The following is a 25,324-nucleotide window of genomic DNA, read 5'->3' as shown; positions in this document are numbered from 1 at the left end:
CCTGGCAGGTCTTGAACCCAAGACCCTGCACACTATTGTCACAGTAGTTAGCACAGTACATGTAATAGAGGTATCTCCAAACAGATCCTCACTATAGGAAAATCAAACTTAACATGTGAAATGAATCTATATACAGTTTTATGCTATATAACCTACTTGTTGTTGTTTTTGTGTCTTTCAGCTTTTCCCGGTTAGGGGTCGCCACAGCAGAACTCCGGTCCGCTAATTATTGGCAGTAGATTTTTACGTACCAAGTTGCCAGCTCTGACGCACAACGTTCAAAGAAAATATGTGAACTGGAGTACTGCATTAACTTCAGATTTGAGGTGTCGTTGTAATAAAGTCTTGAAATCCCCTAATAAACACAAGGACCCCATACAGTGTTTGTACACATGAATCATGGATACCAAACACATATATAACATGTAATGAATAATAAATCAATGCCAAACAGCAAATAGTATGCAAATTAAAATTAAGCAACACTAAGCATTGCACAGCCCTGCTTACTAGGTGTAAGCAATGTGTAGGCCAGCTAAATCAGTTTGCCCATTGGTATACCCCTTTAAGCAATGCCAGCCTTAGGTAAGCAGGTTTACCCATAGCTTAGCATTTTCAAAACCATCCAATCACAGCAAAGTGTGGGAAGTCGGCCCTATTTAAACCCAACAGGCGGGAATACATCTCATAACTGGTTGCAGTTCCTCCTGTCGGCACTATGACCGGTGTGGGAGAAGGAGTGCACTTCCAGGTGCAGCGCTAGGGCATACAGTAGCCAAAGTTATGGTAAGACTCATTGTTAAAGACCATGATCAGAGACTGCTGTAGGGCCAGTACCAGGGTCCTCAATATAAAGTGGAAGCCTGGGACCGTCTCGCCCGTGACCTCACCAGTGCCACTGGCATACCTCAAGGTGAGCATGTCAGGCATCACCATGTCGACCTGAAGCAGACAAAGAGGGAGCTCTTGGATCAGTGGATCCAAGAGGCTAGGCAGATGGGTGATGTCCCAGCCATGTGTAAGTATCAGTCTACTACCTGTTTAATAATTGCCAGCTCATGTATATAGGTATAGCTAAATATTCCTCTTATGTCTTTGACAGCGGCAGATGAGTGGGCTGTGAACTGGGAAGCCCCTGTGTGTAGACTGCAGAGGTTGCATTCCAAGGGAAGTTAGTAATACTCTTGCATGTACTGTCATAAGAAATAAATCTAAAAGTAGGAGAAAGTTAATTGCCAGTATAAAACCTGTATTGTATATGGCATGTACTGAATACACCAGACAATATACTGAACAAATCCACAGGAACCAAAGGATGTCAGAACCACAAAGAGAATAAAATAAAATTGAGTTTAATGAAGCTCTTTTCATTGAGCACAGTGACTCGACTTCCTCAGACAAACAAGTGAACATAAATTCATGCTTAAAAACATTTAAAACCATCATATGACAACTAATATTAATATAATTAATGACTAATTACAGCTCATGTAATGATTCTTAAAGATATAGTTGGTCCTTTTAGGGTTACAAAAACTTATTTTAATGGGAAGAGTACTCAGTCGAGTAATATTTTGATGCAAGAGCCCTTATCATCCATGCCCTAAAGGCAAAGAATCTAAGATGTTATTTTGCCATATTTAAACTAGGAACCATATTTGGGGACATTGGTGTAAGTAAAACACAATTCACATCCATAGTCATTAAAAAGTATATCCCTAGCTAAACTAGCAATAAGTACACCCTAATCAAATTGTTATCTCATAACAGAATCAGAAAAAACTCAAGTTGATACTTATATAAGATACTAAAATTATATTAAGGGACATGCTGACACAATAGGGTGGAACACATCAAAAAATACATCCGAAAAAACAACACTTTTTATGTTTTGTGATACTACCAAACCTAGTATTTACAAATTATATGGTCATCTAGTCAAGCTTTTAATTTTAAATAGGGTAAGATGGAACACATCTCATTTAATCCAGGGTAATGGTGGGCATCAACACGTAACTGCCAGAGAAGTTCTAAATATTCTAACATTGGTGATGTAGGACCACCTCTAGGGTCTTGAATGATTTGGTCAATTATTGTAAATTTAATTCTATGAGATGGAAAATTGTTAACATGTCTAGCTAGTGTGTTTTCTGTTTTAGTCTTCCTTATACTGTATAGGTGTTCATATATTCTTTCTTTAAATTTCTCTAAAGGGAACAAATAAGTTTTTGTAACCCTAAAGGGAACAACTGTACCTTTAAGAATCATCGAGCTGCTACTTGTGTAATTAGTCACTAATCATGTTAATATTAGTTGTCACATGATTGTTTTAAATGTTTTTAAGCATGAATTTATGTACACTTGTTTGTCTGAGGAAGTTGAGTCACTGTGCTTGACGAAAAGCGTTCCATTAAGCTCAATTTTATTTTATTCTCTTTGTGGTTCTGACATCCTTCGGTTCCATCAGATGTGTTCAGTGCTTGGTTTGTCTTTTTTGTCTTACACCAGACAATATGGCAGGAAGAGTCTCATAGATGTTGCATGTAAATAAAAGGTTAACAGCCTGGCAATAAAGATCTAGCTGCTGGACTGCTTGTGTTTACCCTGGTATCATATGGTAATGTAGTGTTGTACTCTCTTAATGGTACTGTTGTATTAAGCACTGTTACCCACAATGTGCTACATAAATAAAATGTGCAGGAATGTCTGTATATAACTGTTGTAATCACAAGAGGTCATATTGTATAACTGAGAGAGACTTAGACAGAAAACAGTGAAAAAATTACCAACATAATTTAAATAGCACACTCAACTGAGACATGAACTGTTGTGTTTTTAGCAGACACAGCCATGGTTCGAATCCTGGGAGTGGTAGTAAGCTGTTTGCAGAATCATACCCCACAACTATACAGATTTGCCCAGAATGTCCAGTTAATTGGCCCATATCTGCTGCCTGTCACCCTGTCCCCCTGGCAAATCAGTGGGATGATCCCAGAAGTTTATGCAGCAAATAATGACATGCAACTGATTGTCAGACATCATAACTGACAGAAATATATCTATAAGAACAAACCTGTCACTCTAGCAACTCATCAAAATGTTATGGGAGTAATAAGCAAAGTATGTCCCATCTCCACCCCCATGTTGTGAAGCTATGACCAAAGTGTGTGCAGTAACTGAGTGAGATGTATGTGCATAATAATAATGTGGAATCTGGTAATATGTGTGACAACATACAGGCAGTGCTAACAAACATAGCCCCACAGGTCTGTCAGATACGAAAACTGGGCCTAGAAATAAAAGATTGAAATCCTGGACTGGTACTGTTTACTCTGGTATTGTATGGCATTGTTAGTGTTGCAGTTTCTCTGAATAATAAGTTATTACTCATTACTGTCATCCGCACTCTGCTACATAATAAAACTGTCTTGGAAACCCTGTATAAGAGTGCTGTAATTACAAGGTCAGATTGTAAAACCACAGGAGACTTATATAGAGAAATCAGAGAAGAGATACCCAGCAATATCTATATAGCACACTCAACTGTGATGTACACTGTTTTATTTTTTGCAGACACAGCCATGGTTTGACTCCTGTGAGTGATAGTAAGCTGTATGCAGAATCATATCCCTCAACTGTACAGATTTGTCCAGAATGTCAAGTTAATTGGCCTATATCTGTTGGCTGTTACTCTGTCCCCTTGGCATATCAGCATGCTAATCTCTGACATGTCGGCAGCATTTAATGTCATATAACTGACTGTCAGTCCTGTAAATATTTGGAAAATGTCTATGAAAACAAACCTGTCATTGTACAACTCACCAAAGGTTTATGAGGGCAATAGTCAAAATATGTCCCGGTTTCACCTGCATGTTGTCAAGACATGCCCAGAGTGTGTGCAATAAGAGATGGAGGGGTATGTGCATAATATCAACCTGGAATCGGGGAATATGCGTAGTAACATTCAGGTAGTGTTAACAAAAAAATACCTTCACAGGTATACCAGGTAAGAGTTGTATACTGCAGGTAAAACTCAGTTCATGTATATAGTTGTCTACATCCATACCACTGTCCAAACTAAGGCCATAGGGTAGTGTAATAATACCTGTGAGGTACAGATCACAGATACAGATATTCAAGTTGTTAAGTGACATCCTCCTTCCCCCCCAGCATATCTGCAACAATAAACTATATACACAACTCAATCAGTATGTGCACTATTAAACCTACTGTTGGGACATATGTCATATTGTTTGATAAATATTGAAATTTGTTTTATGCATGTGCCATGCTTCCATCAATGTACCTGCATGCAGCTGTATGGCCATTGTGTTTCCATATATGCATGTGTTCTGTTTGCTTTGCAAGTGTTCCATATCTGGTGTTTCAGGTTGATGGGAATATCTATGCATGCTGTTATACCTAATCCTGGAATGTGTTGACTATTACTAACCTACATATTTTGTAAAACTGAAACACCATAGCACGTTTGGGAAGGCCAGTCCCAGCAAACCCACCACTCCCCCCTCATCTGGCCATGGCACTGAGCACCAACACATCTGGGGCCCACCCCAGGACCTCCTTGTCTGCTGGTCCTGCACCACCTTTGGATGGAACCGCCTCAGGTGATGGGGTTCACCCCCTGGGACCGGGTGTGGACAGGATACTGTCACCTGTCGCCAGGTCTGGGGTCTGGTGAGTAGCGAGCTCCGCAGTGAGTTTGGAGATTTTCTATGCCAGCTTGAGGGCCACGTGATACAACTAGAGGGTCAGCCTGCCCCTCCTACTCAGCCCCCAGCACAGCCACCTTCGAGACCATGAAGGTGCAGTGGTGACGGCCCATAGGTGGGGACCTCAGTCCCACTGATTCCACTAGGGGGCTCATGCGTTTGTGACTTCCAAACACCCCTCCCCATCCAAGATGTTACCCCCCCTCTACATGTGTCATATACCCCCCTGTATGCTGTTCTGCCTATCTTGTCTGTTGTCCTACCCAACCTACCTCCCCAAATATACCTACTATCCTTCCCCAACATCTCACTCTCACCTTTAAAAAAAAAGGGCAATCTGTTCCCAAAAAAGAAATCTTGCCCCATACATAGCTGTCCATTTCACACACGTGTCCACTGGACACATGTAATCTGGTCTAATTGGCTTCACAACATGTTATTGTGTCCCTCACCCCTTTCTCAGGGGTATGAGTGTCCAAATCTACTTCCAAATCAGTGTATATGCCCAGCTGTTGCTGTAGAAGAAATGGGCAGCTAGGGACCTTCCCTACAACCATCCTGAACATCCCTAACTATTTTCTCTAATGTCTTTCCCTCTTTGTGCCCCTTTTTTTACCACTTTCCTATTAACCCTTTCATTTCTTTTAAAGAAATTTGCACTGGGGTAAGCGGGAGTAAGTGCTTTTAAGCAGCAGTAGGCGGTTTTAGGCTTGTTTGGTGGGGTAAGCAATGCCTACACAGGTTAAGCAATTTAGAAGCTGAGTATAAGAAACTGCAACCATAAGTTAGCAGTGCTTACCTTTGCACAAACCCATGTACACACGCTTAAAGCCACTCAAAACTGCCTTAACCACTCTGTATCCAACAGCCCTTGTTCCGCTCAGCAACAAAATAAACAGCCCTTGCAGGTCTTGAACCCAGGACACTGTGTATTATAGTCACAACAGTTAACCACTACACCATGACAGCTGTGAAGACAGCTGTTGTTTTTTCCAATATATCTGTCAGTATACATATTGAATAGTTTTGAACAATTCCTGTGACTTCCACAGTTGTGTAGTACTTGTTAGTGATATTACTGTTGCATCACATATGTTGTTGTATCTAAATATACACATTTCAGATACATATGGTGTGATACATCTGTGAAGATATACACAACTGTAATGTTTACAAATGACAAGGATATGGATATATACATATACATATATAGATATATGTCTACATGTACACACACATATATATAGTCATATATATGTATTTATACACATCTGTATAGTGCATAGATCTGTGTGTGTATATATATATATATATATATATATATATATATATATATATATATATACATATATATATATATATATATATATGTAGATATCTATAGCTATATGTGCATATAAATCTATATATCTGTATATGTGTAGACATATATAGATGTGTGTGTGTGTGTGTGTGTGTGTGTGTGTGTGTGTGTGTATATATATATATATATATATATATATATATATATATATATATATATACACATACATATGTATATGTATATATGTATATATATATATATATATATATATATATATATATATATATATATATATATATATATATATATACGTATGTAGATATGTCTATGTATATATATATATATATATATATATATATATATATATATATATATATCTGTAGATGTATATATACATATATGTTTACCATATGTCCAGAACATGGAGTGGAGTCATACCTCAGCACCAATAGTCTCAACCTCTTAGTGCAAGGGGGTGTCAAGTATGTATTGCAGGTATGTATGTAGACTGTTGCTACTGTAACAGGGGCTGTCGTAACAGACATGTTGTGTGTGGGTGGTCACATCTGCTATTGAAATGTATGCCATCAGTTACTGACAGACATCCTAAGGTCTTCATAGTACATTACCACTGATATCACAGTAATGGTCCTGTGGACTACGGTCAGAGATATGACCAATATATGTGGACAGTCTGGCACACTCTGGTCAGTCCAGAGGTATACACAGATCCCCTTAGTGTGAGACATGTGGGCCAAGCCTGACAATGTGGATGTTAAGAGTCATTTACATGGGTATAGCATGTAAATACTGGACTACCTATGACCACACAGTTTGTGCATTCACACACTCCTGTCTGTCCTGACACATAATAACTGGTGGTGCAGAGGTTACATGGGCACATACTACCCACGAGTTAGTGACATACAACTGTACAGCATCCCACTGCTTTATCAGGAATACATGGCAGCTATGGTGGCCCAGTTGCAGTACATCTAGCAAATATCTGGACATAACGTCACACTGGGTAATTACACTAAGCTGCTAGGCATGTAACAAAGCACTGTGCAAACTACAGGCAGACTGCCACAAAACTGGCCTACATTTCTTATGGGGAATACACATGCACCTGCAAATATAGCAGGCTCTACAGGCATGTCACAGCACAGAGTAACAGACACCTGTGTGAAAATGCATACCCACAACCAATGTGAACACAGCCACAGCCGCATATGGTAAGCAAGCTTAATATTACAGTATATGGACTGTCTGATCAACACCATCCTCACATGTGCCACTCACACGCTAACCCTACATATACTGGGCCAGGACACAGTGTGGTCAGATGCATGTTTGTGGTATGGGACATGTGTGTGTTTGGCCCTACAAACATGTAAGCCGATAGGGTACCATACACTGGAGCAGCATGTAACATCAGATAGAACAGGATCAAGAACGATGACATCTACCACAGTCTGTACACAGGCCAAGGTACATATTCGCAATACACTTACTGTTGACAATCACCAGAAGTACATAGACCTCACTACTGTACACACAACCACAGAATGCCCAGGTTATATCCTCAAATATAACCCCTACTAAACATAACATGTCTAGCAGTCTGGTATCTAACTGGCTTTTTATCAGGTATGTTGTCAATAAGTAATGGTGTAGAGAACATATGCACCTCTTACTGCATGACATATGTACAAAGGTTGACAGACCTGTGGCTGGAGGCACAAACACTGGGCCAATATTGGCATGTTGTTGCGATAATCTCATACATTTACTGTTGTGACAGGGTTTGTTGTGACATATGTCCTATGACTGTCACCATGTACTGACTGCAATACTCAGACTATGCTTCTGCAGTTCTAAGATAGATGATCTGTGAGTAACACAAGAAGCATAAGAATCCAGACACTGACCAGTTTGCAGATAACCCTACAGGTGGGAGTTTCCTCAAGCACATAACACTGTCATGACAGGTATTAAATCATGTAGACCAGCCATGTCCACACAAAACCTGTTAAACCAACATTACTCCAATTGCAGAAGAGCAACACTTACATTCTGTAGTCATATCTGGAACATCTCCCTCCTGTTTATTAGTCTGTCACCACAGTGTATGTTGTTAGAGGTATATCCCACTACCATCTGTGATGCTGTTTGTTAAACACTGACATGATGTCTTGCTCACAATGAATGAAAAGGGCCAACACCCACATGATGTTTCTAGTTATAGGAGTGCGTTTCCATGCAGTTGGCTATGGGAATGTTACCACAGCTGTTCCACATGCAATCAGCTAGTGGGGGACTGCAATTCATGCAGAGGCCATCAGCTGATCATGAGCATCACTTACAAAACACAAGCTGCTGCCTAAGCAAAGCAGGTGTACTTCTCCACATCAACCAGAGAGGGAGTGAGAGAGACAGACAGAGACAAAGTAAGAAAGGGAGGGCGTGGGAGAGTAAAACCTAAGCATGTTTGTGTCACACACTTACCAGTACGGAGTTTCAACCCCCTGCCTGACTATGTATTGCTATCACATGTCCATGCAGTTATTGCATGCGCCACAGAGCTTACATGTAGAGGAACTGTCCAAAGGTATATTCAATGGTGAGTGACATCAGCAACAGTGATAAAGGAGGGATAAGGTAGGTGTAGTACACGTACCTGTCCACATGAACAGGTGTCAAGGTCGACACAGCCACACTCTCTCAAGGACTCACACACATTATCACAGTTTTCAGGGTCAGGATTAGACTTTCTAACTAGCTAGTTTGCCACGATACAGTAATACGCAGGTATCACACACACCGCAGGGGTTATCAGGATGATATATGGGCAAATGGTATGTCAAGGTGTCTGACATCAGAAGGCATGCTTCAGGAGGCCAGTGGGAGGTGTAGTGAGTATGAATGGCATCCAAATTATTATACTGCACACATACACAGACACAGGTTTGCCAGTACTGACATGCATGGGTGCATTGCTTCACAGGTGTGTAGTGGTTGACTGTGCCCGAAGGCTGTACAAGGCTAGGTAAAGGGTATACCTTGGCATCAGGCCACATGACAATGGTCTGCAGTGTGGCTCAGGGGTGTAGTGTCTGGATTGGCCCACACAGGTGGGTATTATATTCACCATCCATTCATCTGGGTTACTATTGTGGGTGGTCAGTGCTGTGCAATGCTTGCCATGTTTGTGTTCTATATTCCATAACATGAATGGTGTCTGGGATGTACACACATCCCACATGCATGTTCTGTGATATGTGGAAGTGTACCTGGAGTGTCTGGGGCTTGTTGTGTAGACATATTGTTATCATCAGATGTGCCATTCCTGACCTCATGTGGTGAGAATTGGCAATGGACACCAGGTTGACCCTGCACATAAATTGACAGTATGATACAGGTGTTCCCTGGTGTCAGTGGCATCTGTCCATACAGGGCATGTGTATAAGGCATGGTATGCACTTTGTGGGTTACATTTGTTGGCTCTACAGTTGTTGCAGGTGTCCAGTAAGAACTATAGCAAAGGAGCACTGTATGCAATTAATTGCCTATTATAGGGATGGGACAGGGTGCCATGCCCTCTGTAGTCCTCTGCAATCACACCATGGTTACTATCTGTGGGCAATATGCAGGGAATTACCAACATAGTGGTTGTTGCCTAGCCAAGTGTGTTTGTGTATAAGACATGGGTGGAGAGTGTTCTTTGGGTAATACAAGGGTTGCCTATATTGCTTGCCAAGCCATGATGTCACATGTAGGTGTATGGATTGTCTACCACAGCCATTCTGCTGTTTGACATCTGTTATCATTGTAAGGTGGACATTGTGACATATAATAGGTCCACCATATAAGAAATTTGCAAAACCCACTCCATGCTGAGTCCTGTTGTTACACACTCATAGCTACCTCCACACAGAATATGTATAACAAACACACACAGACACACACCAAGTCTCACAGTTGCCATGTGTGAGATTAGAACTCCTACCTAACTAGTATATCACACTACAGTCTTATGCATTTATAGCATGTACCACAGAGCTTACAGGGCTAGTCTTTCGCCAAAGGTGTATTTCAAAGTGAATGACATCAGCAGGCTTGCCAAAGTAGGGCAATGGGAGTTGTAGTGACTGTGAATGGCCTCAAAAGCATTGATCCCTATACAGACAAACAAGCACACAAACCTTTACAGTTGCCATATCTGGGACTAGAACTCCTAACTAACTAGTACATCACACTACAACATTATCACTTATAGCACACACCACAGAGCTTACTGGCCTAGTCTTTCCCCAAAGGTGTATTTCAAAGTGAATGACAGCAGCAGCCTTGCCAAGGTTGGGCAATGAAAAGTATAGGTCATAGGTTCATAGGTTCATATGTTGGTAGTAGGCTATTGGCCCAAGGGCCTATACATGCCTAGACTATGTTTTCCAACAATATTTACTTATCTGGACCCCTGTCTAGTAGGGCAACTGACATGATCCCCGGGGTCAATTTCCTATCTCCCATTCAATCGTCCAGATTCCTTTTGAAAACAGCTAAAGAGGCACTCTTCTTGACATGTATGGGCAGTCTATTCCAGAGTCTGAGGAGTCCCTGGGTCAGGAACACATCCCTCCAGCATATATTGTTTATTGTGATGACAAGATTTGGATCCCTGGAGCATGAGGCTATGAGGGTTTGGAATTCTTTAAATGTAGCATGTCCAACAGCTTTGGGTTTGACATGACATGGTATGTTAAGCAGAGATCACCTCTGAAAACACAATATGTGACAGAGTATAGTTGAGGATAACTATACATTTCTTGGTATTGATCTTGAGGCCATGGCTCGGGTGCCAAGAATGTCTTTCTGTAAGGCCATTCTCCAACCTTTGTTTGTCAGAGTCCCTTACTGCTGGACTGTACTTCAGAGCAGTAGATGCCAAACAAGGGCGGTGCCAGGACTGAACCCTAAGGTACTCCAACTGACATTTGTCTGGGACTGGGGTTGGTGTCACCTGCATTTACAGTGTGTGTTCTGTCAGTACAGCAGTTGGCATCCCATCAGGAGACATAAGGATTAATGGCCAGCTTGAAACATTTATCTATGATTCCAGACAGGGGGGGTGGTGTCAAAGGCCTTGGCGAGGTCCAGATAGGCTGTGTGGACCACCTTACCCTCATCCACAGCTCTGGAGATGAATTCACAGTTGTCAATCAGGTTGAGGTGACATGATCAGCCCTTCACAAACCCAACCTGTTTGGGTCAGTGTTTGCAGGTTGCCAATGTCTTTGTTTTACTTTCCATGATAATACATTCCATGGCCTTGCAGATCAGGCATGTCATACTGCTGGGGTTGTAGTTCCCAGGATCCTAGGTGGATCCCCCTTGTGGACTGGGATAGCTGTAGCTGTGCACCACACAGTGGGCACAGAGCCTGAAGTGTGGCTATGATTAGACATGGCACGTAGGTGAGGCGCCAGTTCATTTTGTAGCTCATGTAGTACACAGCCCGGGATGTAGTCTGGTCCCATGGCTGCTCTTGTCTTAGCTCTGGAGAGTGTGTTTTTTACCTATGTGGCCATTATTACCAGAATCTGGCAATCTTTCAGTGTTGAGATGGCCCCTTTTGGGGGTGGGAGGAGGGTGCAGTTGGCACTGAATCAATTTGCCAGGATGTTGGCAATATCCTTGGGAGCAGTATATTTAATACCATCATGTTGTAGCTCAGAGCAGATCTGAGCATTGCCATTTAGATTCCTGACATAGCTATGGAATGGCTTCCAGTTGTCTTTGGCATCTTTGGGTATATTATGTTCATAAATAGCTTTGGTGGATGTTATGAGGGATCTCAGCTTGTTACTGTGGCTGGTAAGGGAGTATTTTGCATATTGGAAATTCCCCCGCTTTTGCAACAGTTTCTTCCTTTTGTTGTACAGTATGTTTATGGCAGGGGGCCATCACATTGGCTTCCTTTTCTTAGTGGGGAGCCTCTTGGTTCTATATTGGATGGCACGATTCATGCACGAGTGGATGTGCTCGTACAGTGTCTTCATGTAGGATTCAGCAGTCATCCTTTCAGTTCCCATCTGCATGGTTGTCATGATGTTAGTCACGTCTGACATGTGTAGCATGATGTTGGCTTTGGAGATGTGTGTTACGGAGGTTTCCTTACTGAGGTGTGGGGGAGGCATGTGGATGTTAAGGGTAATTAGCTCATGGGCAGACCTGACCACAGATGGGGTGACTGTAGGTGTGGAGCATTGATTTCCCATGTTGGTAATGACCAGGTCTAAGATATTTGTGCCTCTGGTGGTACTATTGGTTACTTGATCCAGGGCATTGGGAATTATGACTTCCAAAAACCATTGGGCACATGTGTTGGTACACATGTATTTTTCCCAGTGAATGGCAGGGTAGTGTAAGTCACCCAGTATTAGGTTGTTTGGGTGTATCATAATATTTCCCAGTATGTTTCAAAAGCTGTAGTGGGAATCTTGGGGCATGGTGGGGGATCTGCATCAAGCTATACAATATGGATTGCAGTCTGACCTAGTGTTAGTTGCACCGGGGGTATTTGAGACACATTCTGTTGGGCAAGTAGCCTGGTGGGGGATCTGTAGCAAGCTATACAATATGGATTGCGGTCTGACCTAGTGTTAGTTGCATCGGGGGTATTTCAGACATTCTGTTCAGCAGGCAGCCTGGTGCTGTAAATATCCTTGATGAATATGGACACTCCTCCACCTTTATTGTTTTGGTTCTGGTTTGGTGGCCAACAGGAGTGGTGAGAGCTGTACCTGGTATTGCAGGAGTGCTCTCTGGAACCTTGGATCAGGTCTCTATTACAGCACAGATATTGATGTTCTCCATTTTTTGGTGTGCCTAGTGACTGTGAATGGCATCAAAAACACTGATGCCTACACACACAGAGTTTCACAGTTGTCATGTATGGGATTAGAACTCCTACCTAACTAGTATATCACACTACAGCATTATGCAGTTATAGGAAGTGCCACAAAGCTTTTTAGGCTACTTTTCCCCCAGAGGTGTATTTCAAAGTGAATGACATCAGCAGGCTTGCCAAACTAGGGCAATGGAAGTTGTAGTTACTGTGAATGGCTTCAAAAGCATTGATCCTTACACAGATAAACACACATACAAAGTTCTACAGTTGCCATATCTAGGAATAGAACTCCTACCTAACTAGTACATCACATTATACAGTTATAGGATGTGCCATGGAAATTAATGGGCTAGTCTTTCCCCAAAAGTGTATCTCAAAGTGAATGACATAAGCAGGCTTGCCAAACTAGGGCAATGGGAGTTGTAGTCTATGAATGGCCTCAAAAACATTGATCTCTACACAGATTAACACACACATAAAGTTTTACAGTTGCTATGTCTGGGTATAGAATCCTACCTAACTAGTACATCACACTACTGCAATACGCAGTTAGAGGATGCACCACAGAGATTACTGGGCTAATTATTTCCCAAAGGTGTATTTCAAAGTGAATGACATCAGCAAGCTTGCCAACGTAGGTCAATGGAAGTTGTAGTGAGTGTGAATGGCCTCAAAAGCATTGATCCCTACACAGATAAACACACACACACACACAAGTTATACAGTTGTCACATCTGGGAATAGAGCTCCTACATAACTAGTACATCACACTACAGCTTTGCGCAGTTAGAGGATGCATCACAGAGATTACTGGGTTACTCTTTCTCCAAAGGTGTATTTCAAGGTGAATGACATCAGCAGGCTTGCCAAAGTAGGGCAATGGAAGTTATAGTGAGTGTGAAAGGCCTCAAAAGCATTGATCCCTACACAGATAAACACACACACACACAAAGTTCTACAGTTGCCACGTCTGGGAATAGAACTTCTACCTAACCAGTACATCACACTACAGCTTTATGCAGTTAGAGGACACACCACAGAGAATACTGGGTTATTCTTTCTCCAAAGGTGTATTTCAAAGTGAATGGCATCAGCAGCCCTGCCAAACTAGGGCATTTGAAATTGTAGTGAGTGTGAATCGCATCAAAAGCATTGATCCCACCACGCACACAGTTGCCATGTCTAGGATTAGAACTCCTACCTAATTAGTATATCACACTACATTATTATGCAGTTATAGGATGTGCCACAGAGATTACTGGACTACTTCTTCCCCAAAGGTGTATTTCAAAGTGAATGACATCAGCAGCCCTGTCAAAGTAGGGCATTTGAAATTGTAGTGAGTGTGAATGACCTCAAAAGCATTGATCCCTACACAAACACACACACTCACACACACACACACACACACACACACACACACACACACACACACACACACACACACGCACACAAAAGTGAGTGTGCACACACACACACACACACACACACACACACACACACACACACACAGTTGCCACATCTTGAAATTGTAGTGAGTGTGAATGAGCTCAAAAGCATTGATCCCTGCACAGACAAATACACTTGCCAAGTTTGGGATTAGAACTCCTACCTAACTAGTATATCACACTATAGCATTACGCAGTTACAGCACATGCCAAGGAGCTTACAGGGCTACTTCTTCCCCAAAGGTGTATTTCAAAATGAAGACATCAGCAGCCTTGCTATAGTAGGGCAATGGGGAGTGCAGTGTGTGTGGATGGGCCATAACCCATTCATCTAGAAGCAGACACAACACTCAGTCACACACAGATTTATATTCCACAAGTATGTGTATACAATGGCTAGAAGACTACTGACTTGTTCAGTCATGTTACACAGTTAGCACAAGCACCGCAGACACTATAGTGATGAGGGATACCAGAGCCAAATCTCTACACTGATTGACATTTGCACATCATGTGGTTTTAGCCAATTAGATGTGTGCTGGGTGGGACAGGCCTCATAATGGGAGGCTCTTTGTCACTGTCTGTCACTCTCTGCCACACATCTATGTGTGTGTGATTTTGGCCTATTATAGTGTGCTTTCCTTGGATATATGTGTGTATTCCTATCCAATGTGTGTGCAAAGCATGACTGGTGTGTACTGAGGAGTGTGTTCACAAACATCTGTGACTGTCAGATATGTATAGTCCACTGTTGCTGCCAGACATGGGCTTCATTTCTCTAAGTATAGGAGCATGCCCGTTATGACTTTCTGTATTGAATGTGTGAATCCATTCCAGGTAGGTGTACTCCAGTGCAGGCTTTTGTGTCCTGCACCTACAGCTAGCAACCTGCTTCTGCAGGATATCTGTAGATCGTTTGATAATACGGGGTCAAAATGGACAAAGGATAGTGGGTTACTGCAGGTAATTTTATCTGTGCTGCTTCTGCTACATGGTCTTGGTGTTAGTAAAGATATTCAAACATATGTACTGTTTTACACTGAGATGTTTTATGCCATCAAGTACTGTCAGGTATACATATTTGCTTGTAGTGATGTCCTGGGGAACAGAGGGTGAATGCAGCTGTGTCCAGTATTGTGGTCTCCAGTCTACATATTCTTGTACAATCATGTCATTCTGGAGGGGAAGCTGCAGACACTTGCTGCTGGGTCTGTGTAAATGGTTCAACACCTTGGTACAGTGGTGGCTGAGGATCCCATGGTTGTATATCCATCGGCATGGCAGTATGGCCATATCCTGCTGTGGCCATACCTCAAAGTTGTACAGATTCACACAGATTACTCAGAGGCAAGGGTCATAATTCTGGAGATTACCCCTTCACATTGTGGTTTATGAGTAGGTTTGTAGCCACCCATTCCTGTGTTTTCAGGCAGGGATAGTATGTGCACATGGCTGAGTTTTGGGCTGAGTTTTGGACCTCACACACTCCATGCCGCCCATGCTACTACCTCCCTCTATTATTCTATCCTCTTCCAAACATTATACAAACATTATCTGATAAGTTTCCTATAGTTAACACCTCATCCCAGCAGTAATTCAGTGTTAGTTCACAGTTCATGCAGTAGGACATGGTGGAAATGTTACTGGGATTTGTCCACATGGCCTTGCATTTGGGTTCTGTGGACTGTGTTATATTGTTATTTGGAAGTCCATGACATAACATACATTGGCAGTATGGGTGAGACACAGGCCTTTGGCAGAGGACTGTAGGCCATTTGGTAGTGATGCAGGGCAGCTGTAGCAGGCCATTGCATTGTGTCACTCCTACAGTCCCAGACTGCAATAGACTATATTCCCCTGGGGTGACAGGGTAGGTGTGCAAGGTGATAATGCCAATACTTTCTGTCATTATTGATCCAGTGGTGTGGATGCTAGCAGGGTGTTACTTACAGCTAGGGGCACACCAGCATGGGACACCTGTTCTGCATGCTGCATTCTTTGGCTATTGCCATACAGAGGTGGGGGTCATATTGTACTTATTCCCAACAGCAAGGATTAGACTGGAGAGGTACTGTGGGTGATGGTGGGGTGAGCTGGGTGCATGTGTGCTATGGACACTACTTGCATCTGACTAACTGATATTCATGAGGCATTCCACTTATGCTGGCTTGTGCAGGGACATCAGCTGTTTCTCAATACTTCATACCTGTGACCTTTGTGGTCTGCCAGTGTTTGGCCAGACAACATCGGTATTCCCTTCTGCAAGCCCAACTAATGTGCTGCTAACCTGTATGTACAATTCCAAAGGTGTGTCCATTTGACAGTAACATATTATACACTTGTCTGTCTGGGGTACTTCCCCTGTGTACTGTTTGTATGTCTGGGCCCACACTCATGCTATGTCCATCTTTCAGATGGTGACACATATTACTTTCAAACATTTACTGTAGCTTACTGCTGGAATGTGTTTTGCTGCCATGCATTGTTTTTGGCACTGCAGTTGTAAGAACTTGGCCCTGTCATTGGCAGTAATGGCCAATGGCCCACAGGACAAACCTCACCAAGTCTACATACTGACCACTCTCACGCAATATAAAACACACACCAACCTAACACACACAGCCCTGCATATTGTACACATGCTACAATCTATCCTGCTACTTTGGCCACCTCAGGTAATCTGTGCTCCACTATTATACCTTCACATGCATGTTACTACATTTCTACATAGGATTGGGGGGGGGCACACCTGACACTTGTACACATTTGCTATGACTGTACTGGTATTTCAAGTACTCCATTTCATTCTGTATTCTGACCTATCATGCTGACTAGAGGCATATCAGTGTACTACACGTCTTAGGTTTGACTGACCTACATTTAAGTTTAAGACTTCTTACCCTTCAGAACTAACATCCCACTGCCTGACCTGTTGTAGCCTGTGTGTGTAGGTCTGGGGGGGTTGTTCTCCATAGCCATCAATCAGAGGCCCTAACACAGCCTTTGTTTGTGTTTGTCTTTGCCTGTCCTGCTGGTTGAGACTCTCGTTGGGTATGTGAGCCTCCCTGACTGGCATGTGTGTGGACACTCATGTGGCCCACCACATTTCTTGCAGTGAGTTTTGTCACCTTGTCTAGTACTGGCTACTATGGTGACACCGGTATTTGTTACAGATCCCATGCTGCCACTATAGATGTCTACTATCTGCTAGCATCCCATTCAGCCACCCAGTTTCCTTGCATGCTCACATCCATACTATAGATACAAGTAACAAAACATACTACTGCATTCGGCAATTGATAGGAAGAGTGACTTACCTTGTGGCTGTGCCATTATTGAAGATGGTCCTGGAGGGCTGACTATGTTGGATGCACTATACATGGTTAAGCACAGGTGGTGTCATGTTTGGCATCCCTTTTACTATATGTGCGAGTCAGAGAGAGGTGTCATTCCTTGGGTTCCTACCGTGTCAGTGAATGTGCTATGGGTTGCCTCTTTGCCATGGCCTGGGCATACTGGGCATGCCTCCTTCTGCCTACTGGGGCAGGATCAGGTTGTTCCTCCTCCAAGTTACTCTGTGCCTGTGCAGGCCTTGGCAATGGTTCGTGGTTGTGTAGCCCTGCCCTGTGCTGTTCCTGCTGCAGCTGTTTCCGCAGGATCATATTGTGTAGCATGGTACATATGATGACAATCTGGGTACATGTAGCTGGTGATTAATGCAAGGTTCCACTGGATGTGTTCAGGCACTGGAACCGTGTCTTGAGCATCCCAAACACATGCTCTATTATGATTCTGGTCTGTGCGTGTGCCTCATTGTGGAGTTCTTGTTCAGGTGTGTGTGCATTTCTGATGGGTGTCATAAGCCACGGCTCCAGTGCGTAAGCAGCATCCCCCATTAGGTGGCCATAGGGGATGTCCTTATTGTAAAATCTCTGGTACAGCTGCATCATATGCCAGATGTAGGAGTCATGATAGCTTCCAGGGCAGCCAGCACACACATTCATTATAATGCCCTGGACATCACACACAACCTGGCAGTTGATGGAGGGGAAGCCTTTGCCATTGAAGTAGACCCTACCTCACTCACCGGGTGTTTTTTTGATGCATATGTGCATGCAGTCTATAGCACCCACTATCTCAGGGCATTCTGCTATTTGGTGGAAGAGACGCATATTGCTGGTCAATGCATCATGGCTTTTGTGGAAATATACATGCTCACTGGCATGTGCTGACATGGCATCCAGGAACTGGTGGAGTACCCTGGATGCTGATGCCTGTGAGATCCCCATGATATCTCCAGTTGGCCTTTGGAAGATACCTGTGGCTAGTATTCTTAAGCCTACACATTCCCTGGTATCCACTGGGATAGGTTCCCCTCTGTTGGTTCTGTGTGTGAGGTCTGGCCAGCACAGCTCAACAATTTGCTGTAGGAGGTCCATGTCCACCCTATAGCGCTCCACTGTCTCCAGATCATGTAGCCTTTGGTAGGTTACCCTGGATCTGTACACTGTTCTCCTTCTCCTCACTGTGGGCGGTCATCAGCATTCTCATCCTCACCACCCTCAGCCTCTTCCACATGTTGATTTATGATAGCTGCTGCAGCCCCTATCATTTTGTTGCTTTTGTTTGGTAAAATTTCCCTGTTTGTGTGCACCAGTGGTGTAGTGTTTGTGGGAAAACCAGAGGGAAAGGTGTTTGCATAGTTTATAGTGGTGTGTTGGGCTGGGCTGGGGTGCTGCCTGTGTAATTGGCTGATTCTGATACATTTCACCTGCCAGCTATGCTAGCTCTCCTTGATTACCTTCCTACTGCTGTTTTCCCTTCCCATTGCCTTCCTGTTTAAGCCCAGAGGTGCAGTGTGCAAACACGGTGCTCAGATGTGCATGGAGCCGCAATTTCCTGGTTTACTTTTTTTTTTCATTTGAAATATGGTGAGCGGTGCACACACCCACTTAGGCAATGTAAAGTGTGCTTGGCAGCTTCAGACACACCTCCTTGCTTAGCTCTGCTAAGCTAATGGCAAACCCGAGCCACAGGGCTCCAGTAAGCTTACAGTATGCCTGACACACCCCTCTATGATGTCAGCTAGCTCTTAGGCTTGCACCATGGTCTTCCTGCGCCGACATGGCTGGGTGCAGGCTAGCCATGAGGGGGGATCTGGGATTCAGTATCATTCCCCTCATTTGCATAGGATTGCCTGCTAATACCTAGTTATAAGTCTGACAGTGAGCCTTCCGCCTTAGCAACCACTATTCACAGGCCATTTTGTCTTCTGCCTGCCATTGAGTATAATGGCAAAATTATGATTTTGGATAGAATACTTATTTCAAGTTTTTTTTTTATTTTTGGCCCGATCCCATATTGCGTGCCGCTGGCTACGCTTAAACAGCCGAAATCAGCTAAACAAAAAAAAATAAAAGTTATTTTTTTTATTTTTGCAGCTGTTTTCCATGCCAATGGCCATATATTTGGGCAATGGCATGCTTTCAACATTATATACACCCTTTATTTGGAGCTGTCATGGCTCCATTTTGTAGTTTGCAAAAATGTACTAGGTTACTAACCAATTACATTTCTGCAGACTACACCAGTCCTGCATGCCTGGCTGCCAGCTTCCTGGATTGTAAATTCACCTCATTTGCATGGTTTTCACCTGCAAATTGGGTAATTTACATACAGGAGCTGTGTCCATGCAGGAATGGTGCAGGAGCACTTGTGCATGTCCTGGGAGCTTATTCCTAAATCGCACGGCAATCATATTGCCTCCAGCAGCTCCTGCACTATTCCTGCACACCGTGCAGAGCTTGCTGAATCCTGGGGTCTGCTATTATAATATCAATATTTGCTACCACATAATCTAACATCTGTTCAAATAATTTCTCCCTTTCTTTACAAATAAGGCGTATATCTCTATATATATATAATATATATATATATATATATATATATATATATATATATATATATATATATATGACTATACGTTTATAAACCTTCCCTTGCCATCATAATTATATAATTAGTCTTTTCATTCTAATATTGCATCTAAGATCACCACTGTTCTGCATAAAACTGCTATTCCTGAACAATGCTCATTTACCAAATTCCGTATTATCTCTCCAGCCTATATTTTTTCTGTCTTTAGTCTTTCTTCCAAACTATTAGATCTGCATTGCATTCATTACACCATTCTAAAATCACTCTACTTCTTGTTATATTTTTCATACTATTTACGTTTACCTAAATAATCCTTAAATTATTAGTTTCTGTGTTCCTTAACTAAAATGAATCATCCTCCTCTTAAAATACTTTTTTAAAATATATTACTTGTTATCCATTTCCTTTTTTTTTCATTTTTTATGTCTTTGAATTTCATATTTCTGTCTTTTACTTGCTTATCAATAGAATTCTTTTTTCATCTTACTACTTTCCAACCTATATCTTCTTCATCACTAACTTCTGAAACTATTCCTATTTCAATCTCTCCTTCCTCTTTTCTTTTACTATTATCCTTTTCTTTTTATAAATCTTCCTCCATTTCTAGATCCAATTCTTTTCCTTGTTGTTCTTTATCCTCCCCCTTATTTTTACTATCTGTTGCACTATATTTTTCTTTAAAATCCATCCATGCACGTCTAGTTTTTTTACATTTGTAACATACGAGTTCACATTTCTATGCATGGTCTACAGTTTTCCCACATATATAAAATTTCTATTACAATTATTTATTAAATGTCCTTCTCTCCCACAAAATAACATGTTCTTGGTTCTCTCCAATTTTTTACCGGGTCTATATTACATTATTGAAGTTTCAAAACTTTGAATCTGCTATGGTCGACACCATATAATTGAAGTCTTGAAACATTGAAAATGTAATAAAACACAATAACCTACAAAAACAAACCATTTAAACACTCTAAGCAGGGGGGCAAGTCCCCCTGCACCCCCACACCCCCGCTACTTAAATATACCAACTCTGAGATCACACTACAGTGCGGAAAAGGGAAATCTTCCCTTTCCACACTGTATGGAGATCTCCATTAAAAGATTTGAAGTTTCAAGGCTTTAATCATATGGCGTCGGCCATAGCAGATTCGAAGTTTTGAAACTTTGGTCTTCTGATATAGACCCTATTTTACCACACCCTTATTTTCTTCAACATTTATAATACTTGGAATATGTGCAATTTTTACATTTCCATTTTTAACACATTACAATCTCATCCCCCACTCCATAAACACCTATTATCATAAACTTTTGAAATATCTATCACTTCTTTACACATGTTTTTAAATGTCCTTCCAAAGTTTGTCCTTCTACTGCTGTACAAAACTGTACATGTATTTTCTTTTTTTGTCTCTCGCCTCAAAAAGAAAAAAAAAAAAGTTTTCACTACACAATCATTCTATGGATTGTCAGTCTGGCATTTTTCATATCCACACACAAAAAACTTCCTTAACCTGTGCAGCCTCAAAAAAAAATCACAAAATATTTATTTAGTTATTAAAATAAAGATATTTACCTCTTGTGTTTTAACTCCTAAATGAAGTATTACAGTGTCCCTACCTCATATCTCTCTATCTCCTTATTTCTTTTTCTTTATATTCTCACCACAAATTTTCTTTTGTAACTGTCTTCTTTTTTTTTCTTTTTTCTACTCTTTGCAGTCACCTTTCAAAATATCCTCCACTTTCTCTTCCTGCATTTTCTGCATTATTTCTCCCCAAGACACATCATTTTAAGGTTCACGTTGGTTTATCATATAGTTTAGTAAATAATCCCGTAACCCTCCTGATTGAAGTGCTGTGACAACATACTCTTCTTTCACCAACTCCTCCAATTCCACAAGCAGTTTCTTTTGCAAAACATTTCTAGAATACTGTATAACACCACAGATATCTTCTTTTGAGCTGACATTTGCCTCTGCTCCTGACATTACTCTCTCCATCTTGTGCACTGCCCTCCTATTTGCCACTGCGCAAGGAATGGGACAAGCACACATACTCATGCTAAATCAGCCACAAGTACAAGTCTCAAGTAGAGGAAGTAACCTGATGTCCTGGCCAAACTTTCCTCAATAATATAAATATCACCTCTGGTCCCACCTGCAAAGAGGTTACTAGGCTAGTGGGACTAACAAGTGATAAAATAAAATAAAATAAAAAATATGAGAACAGGAACATGGGCAGTGACCCAGACAGGATGCAAGAGGTGATAGAGATGAAGTGCCTTAAATGGGTGAGATGCACACTGTGGGACAATGAAGAAATGAGGAAACTTTGGCAGAAGTCCAATTAGCTCCAGTTGCAGAGAATGTCAAAGTGTTCAAATTACTGTTGCCTAGACAAATATGTAGGAAAGCAGAAGACAACCCAGTGAAGATTCAGTACAAACAGAAAGGAGACAAGAGGAAAACTCTGTACCCATGAACTATCACATAGGCGGTAGTCTACTTAACACCGAAAGTGTGATAAAAGACCTTGGGACACAGGTGGACAGTAGGCTCTCCTTTGATAATCACATCGCCACAGTGGTCAGGAAATCCTTCTACATGGCACACCTCATCAGAAAAGGTTTCTCATCCAGAAAAAAAGAGGTAATTGTTCCCCTCTACTCATCACTCATTAGACCCATTATAGAGTACAACTCCCCTTTTGGTATGTACCTCACAAGACATCTACACCAACTGGAAAGGCCACAGAAATACCTCACAAAGAGGATTACTGGCCTCAAACAGATGCCTTACGCAGACCGTCTCAAAAAACTCCAGCTTTACTCCGTCGCATATCGCCTACTCAGAGGCGATCTCTGCCTAACATACAAAGCTATGTCAAACCCAGAGCTGTTGGACATGCTCCACTTAAAGAAATCCCAATCCCTCTGAGCTACATGCTCTAGGGACCTAAACCTTGTCACCACAATAAACAGAACATGCTGCAGGGATAGATTCCTGTCCCAGAGACTTCCCATACTCTGGAACAGACTACCTATCTTTGTCAAACAGAGCTCATCATTAGCACTCTTCAAGAAAAATCTTGATGATTGAATGGGAAATAGGAAATTCACCCCAGGGATCACTTCTGTGGCTCTGCTTGACAGGGGCACAGGAAAATAATTTTCTTGGGTGGCGAAAGCCAGGGTATCTTTTTAGCTAGCCTTGTATAGGCCCTAGGGCCAATAGCCTAGTACCTACCTATGAACCTATGAACCTATGGAAAGAGGTCGTCCAACAGAGAGATAAATGGCTTGTACAAGGGAAGACCTGCAACAGTCACGGATGTCTATTGAAGAAGGTGGGAGAGTGGAACTGAATGAAGACAGATGATGATCGTTGACTTGATACTCTGCCCTCATGTAGAAAATGGGAAAAAGGGTTGTTGATGATGAAGCATCCCCCGCCCACTTTCTTTCTATTATATTAGTTGCTTTCCTTCTGAAATGATTACTCCAGAACAATTTTTTATTTTCAGTTCAGTCTCACCTTTAATTACAGAAACCTGTTGCCCAGAGTCTTCCTTTATCTGTTTTTTTTTCTGTTTTTTACTGTCAGAAATAGGTTTGGAATGCTATCCATGTAATATTTCTTCAGCTTTCACTTCACTAGGGAAACATTTCTGACTGGTAGGTCTTTCCTCCTCAACCATCATCTGTTGCTTAGAATTCTCAGTTTCTGGGGAATTCTGTTGTAATTTGACAGGAAAGTTATGCACTTTTCATAACTGGATAGATCATTCCTACAGAATACATTTTTTTAGTTAACATTCTGTTCTCTTTAGTCTGCTAGTCAGTTTTACTTCCTGTTCTGAAACACTTTTAAGCTACAATGAAACTTCTACTAGCTTGTTTGTAATAAACCCAGATTTGTGCAAGTGTCTTCCTTCTATTGATTTTATTCTTGTAGACTGTTCTGCCATAGTTGTCAACTACAATACCTCTTCTTTCATCTACAGTTTTAACCAAAGTTTTCTACCTTTAGGTATTTCTAAAACTATGCTTTGATCTTTGTTGAATGTATACATTCTAATAAGTATGTCTGTTGGTTGCTTTTTCCAAGTAGTAACAGTTATATCTGTAAGCTTACTCACCTGTTGGTTCTATTCCCCACATTGAGAATGTGATTTAGTAAAAGAATACCTTCTTCCCATTCTTTCCACATATCCTTAAAGTGGAGAAACATTTCCTTATTATTATTGTATGTGTTAACTTGGGTACAATAGCAAATAGGATAAAATACTTTCCCAAACACAGTTTAGTAAAGGGGTGCTGTTTATTACCTCCATAAATGCATGCTACTTCAACTGATTTATTAGTAAGGGTTTCATTTCAAAGACATCCATCTGGAGCATTTCTCCCTGGGTCTGTATCATGACACTGAATGATAACAAGAGCAAATGCTCGTATATCGAACCCTAAAAGTCGAAAGCACTGAATGCCAAACACACGGAACAGCAATTATTTTTCCAGGAAAAAAATGGCTGGACTGTTTTTGGGACTTTTTCATTTCCATCACTGTAGTGCAAGTTTGTATATTTAAGTAGGGGTGTGGGGGGCACAGACCCCCACATCAGGGTGTGGGGGGGCAAAGCCCCCCCCCTTTATTTTTGTTTGGATTTGTTTTGTTTTTTTTGTTTGTTTTTTGTTTTGTTTGTTTTTTTTGCAGAACAGCGATTTTTAACCTGGGAAAAAAATTACTGTTCTGTGTGTTCGACATTCAGTGCTTTCAGCTTTTCGAGTTCAATAAAAGAGCGTTTACTCTTTTAATCATTCAACATCATGATATAGACCCTTTCTCCCCTCGATCTCCAAAAAATGGCTTATTTCCCAGTCAGACTTTCCCAGTAAACAAATGTTAAATAAATAAATAAAATTGTTTTTAAATAAGTATCACCCTTCTATCAAAATGACCACACAATATCTGAATCTAGCAGTC

Source organism: Protopterus annectens, chromosome 6.part0 (assembly GCF_019279795.1).
Source record: "Protopterus annectens isolate FY-2018-M chromosome 6.part0, PAN1.0, whole genome shotgun sequence".
NCBI classification, from domain to species: Eukaryota; Metazoa; Chordata; order Ceratodontiformes; family Protopteridae; genus Protopterus; species Protopterus annectens.
Note: the sequence above shows the minus strand (reverse complement) of the source record.